The sequence below is a fragment of the Musa acuminata genome, unplaced genomic scaffold (genome assembly GCF_036884655.1).
Source record: "Musa acuminata AAA Group cultivar baxijiao unplaced genomic scaffold, Cavendish_Baxijiao_AAA HiC_scaffold_276, whole genome shotgun sequence".
Lineage (NCBI taxonomy): Eukaryota > Viridiplantae > Streptophyta > Magnoliopsida > Zingiberales > Musaceae > Musa > Musa acuminata.
The window spans coordinates 42501-46060 of record NW_027020539.1 but is presented as its reverse complement, the minus strand read 5'-3'; positions in this window follow the sequence as shown (position 1 = coordinate 46060).

Below are 3560 nucleotides of genomic sequence, written 5' to 3'. Positions count from 1 at the left end.
GTCGTTCGCCTCCCGACCCACAGTAGGGGCCTTCGGCCCCCATGGGCTCGTGTCGCCGGTGTAGCCCCCGTGGTGGTATAGCCACGGGTGGCCATCGGGAAGTGAAATTCCGCACGGACGACGGGCCGAATCCTTTGCAGACGACTTAAATACGCGATGGGGCATTGTAAGTGGTAGAGTGGCCTTGCTGCCACGATCCACTGAGATCCAGCCCTGCGTCGCACGGATTCGTCCCCCCCCCCCCCCCCCCCCAAATTCACTGTCCTCCACGCTGACGAGGTTGAAAGCGACAGTCGAGCGCTCGAAATTTCCGACGGGACGCATTGAACTTAGGACCGGGCTGAGAGCTAAGGTGTCCAAGTGCAGCAGCACTCAACAATGCAGGAGCCGCCGCACGTGGCGACCGAGTGCCTTTGATTCGATGAGGCACAATTCTTCACCCGCCTCGCAGCTCACCTCATCTCATCTCACCTGTATACAGTTGGGTTCAGACAATAATACAATGGCTCCTCACCCGTCTGCATACTTCGTTCGAAGTCAAAATGTCTTGTTTTGGCCTTCCCGGTGTCCCTCTTTCCCCCCCAAAGATGGGGCCTTCAGATAACAACACAGGGCGAGATGGGGCATTCGGATGCCAGGGAAGGTGCTGCCCCCACACTTCGCTCGCTCTCCGTCGCTCGGCAAAAGATGGCCAAGTTTTGGCCTGCCCTCTTTCCCCCCTTCTTGCACCCTTTTGGCCTGTTTTTGGGCTGCTCTTTGCTAGATGGGGCTTTTGTATAGCAGGGACGGTGCTGCCTCTCGCTTCGCTCGCTGTCCGCCGCTCCCCGCTCGCTCACGCGGCCAAAAACGGGCAGTTTTGGCCCGTTTTTGGGCTGTTCTGGCCCGTTTTTGGGCTGTTCTTGCGTGGCGCGGCGACCGTCGAGAGCGGAGCAAAATGTCAGCCATCTCAGCACCCTGGAACCCCCCGGGTGGCACAGGGCTGGATGGGGCTTTCGTATAGCAGGGAAGGTGCTGCCTCTCGCTTCGCTCGCTGTCCGCCGCTCGCCGCTCGCTTGCCTAGCCAAAAATGGCCAGTTTTGGCCCGTTTTTGGGCCGTTTTGGCCAGTTTTTGGCCTGTTTTTGCGTTGCGCGGTGACCGTCTTGAGCGGAGCAAAATGTCAGCCATCTCAGCACCCTGGAACCCCCCGGGTGGCACAGGGCTGGATGGGGCTTTCGTATAGCAGGGAAGGTGCTGCCTCTCGCTTCGCTCGCTGTCCGCCGCTCGCCGCTCGCTTGCCCAGCAAAAAATGGCCAGTTTTGGCCCGTTTTTGGGCCGTTTTGGCCAGTTTTTGGCCTGTTTTTGCGTTGCGCGGTGACCGTCTTGAGCGGAGCAAAATGTCAGCCATCTCAGCACCCTGGAACCCCCCGGGTGGCACAGGGCTGGATGGGGCTTTCGTATAGCAGGGACGGTGCTGCCTCTCGCTTCGCTCGCTGTCCGCCGCTCGCCGCTCCCTCGCGCAGCCAAAAATGGCCAGTTTTGTCCCGTTTTTGGGCCGTTTTGGCCAGTTTTTGGCCTGTTCTTGCGTCGCGCGGTGACCGTCGTGAGCGGAGCAAAATGTCAGCCATCTCAGCACCCTGGAACCCCCCGGGTGGCACAGGGCTGGATGGGGCTTTCGTATAGCAGGGACGGTGCTGCCTCTCGCTTCGCTCGCTGTCCGCCGCTCGCCGCTCGCTCGCGCAGCCAAAAATGGCCAGTTTTGGCCCGTTTTTGGGCCGTTTTGGCCAGTTTTTGGCCTGTTCTTGCGTCGCGCGGTGACCGTCGTGAGCGGAGCAAAATGTCAGCCATCTCAGCACCCTGGAACCCCCCGGGTGGCACAGGGCTGGATGGGGCTTTCGTATAGCAGGGACGGTGCTGCCTCTCGCTTCGCTCGCTGTTCGCCGCTCGCCGCTCGCTCGCGCAGCCAAAAATGGCCAGTTTTGGCCCGTTTTGGCCAGTTTTTGGCCTGTTTTTGCGTTGCGCGGTGACCATCTTGAGCGGAGCAAAATGTCAGCCATCTCAGCACCCTGGAACCCCCCGGGTGGCACAGGGCTGGATGGGGCTTTCGTATAGCAGGGACGGTGATGCCTCTCGCTTCGCTCGCTGTCCGCCGCTCGCTGCTCGCTCGCGCAGCCAAAAATGGCCAGTTTTGGCCCGTTTTTGGGCCGTTTTGGCCTGTTTTTGGGCTGTTCTTGCGTCGCGCGGTGACCGTCGTGAGCGGAGCAAAATGTCAGCCATCTCAGCACCCTGGAACCCCCCGGGTGGCACAGGGCTGGATGGGGCTTTCGTATAGCAGGGACGGTGCTGCCTCTCGCTTCGCTCGCTGTCCGCCGCTCGCCGCTCGCTCGCGCAGCCAAAAATGGCCAGTTTTGTCCCGTTTTTGGGCCGTTTTGGCCTGTTTTTGGGCTGTTCTTGCGTCGCGCGGTGACCGTCGTGAGCGGAGCAAAATGTCAGCCATCTCAGCACCCTGGAACCCCCCGGGTGGCACAGGGCTGGATGGGGCTTTCGTATAGCAGGGACGGTGCTGCCTCTCGCTTCGCTCGCTGTCCGCCGCTCGCCGCTCGCTCGCGCAGCCAAAAATGGCCAGTTTTGGCCCGTTTTTGGGCCGTTTTGGCCAGTTTTTGGCCTGTTCTTGCGTCGCGCGGTGACCGTCGTGAGCGGAGCAAAATGTCAGCCATCTCAGCACCCTGGAACCCCCCGGGTGGCACAGGGCTGGATGGGGCTTTCGTATAGCAGGGACGGTGCTGCCTCTCGCTTCGCTCGCTGTTCGCCGCTCGCCGCTCGCTCGCGCAGCCAAAAATGGCCAGTTTTGGCCCGTTTTGGCCAGTTTTTGGCCTGTTTTTGCGTTGCGCGGTGACCATCTTGAGCGGAGCAAAATGTCAGCCATCTCAGCACCCTGGAACCCCCCGGGTGGCACAGGGCTGGATGGGGCTTTCGTATAGCAGGGACGGTGATGCCTCTCGCTTCGCTCGCTGTCCGCCGCTCGCTGCTCGCTCGCGCAGCCAAAAATGGCCAGTTTTGGCCCGTTTTTGGGCCGTTTTGGCCTGTTTTTGGCCTGTTCTTGCGTCGCGCGGTGACCGTCGTGAGCGGAGCAAAATGTCAGCCATCTCAGCACCCTGGAACCCCCCGGGTGGCACAGGGCTGGATGGGGCTTTCGTATAGCAGGGACGGTGCTGCCTCTCGCTTAGCTCGCTGTCCGCCGCTCGCCGCTCGCTCGCGCAGCCAAAAATGGCCAGTTTTGTCCCGTTTTTGGGCCGTTTTGGCCTGTTTTTGGGCTGTTCTTGCGTCGCGCGGTGACCGTCGTGAGCGGAGCAAAATGTCAGCCATCTCAGCACCCTGGAACCCCCCGGGTGGCACAGGGCTGGATGGGGCTTTCGTATAGCAGGGATGGTGCTGCCTCTCGCTTCGCTCGTTGTCCGCCGCTCGCCGCTCGCTCGCGCAGCCAAAAATGGCCAGTTTTGGCCCGTTTTTGGGCCGTTTTGGCCAGTTTTTGGCCTGTTCTTGCGTCGCGCGGTGACCGTCGTGAGCGGAGCAAAATGTCAGC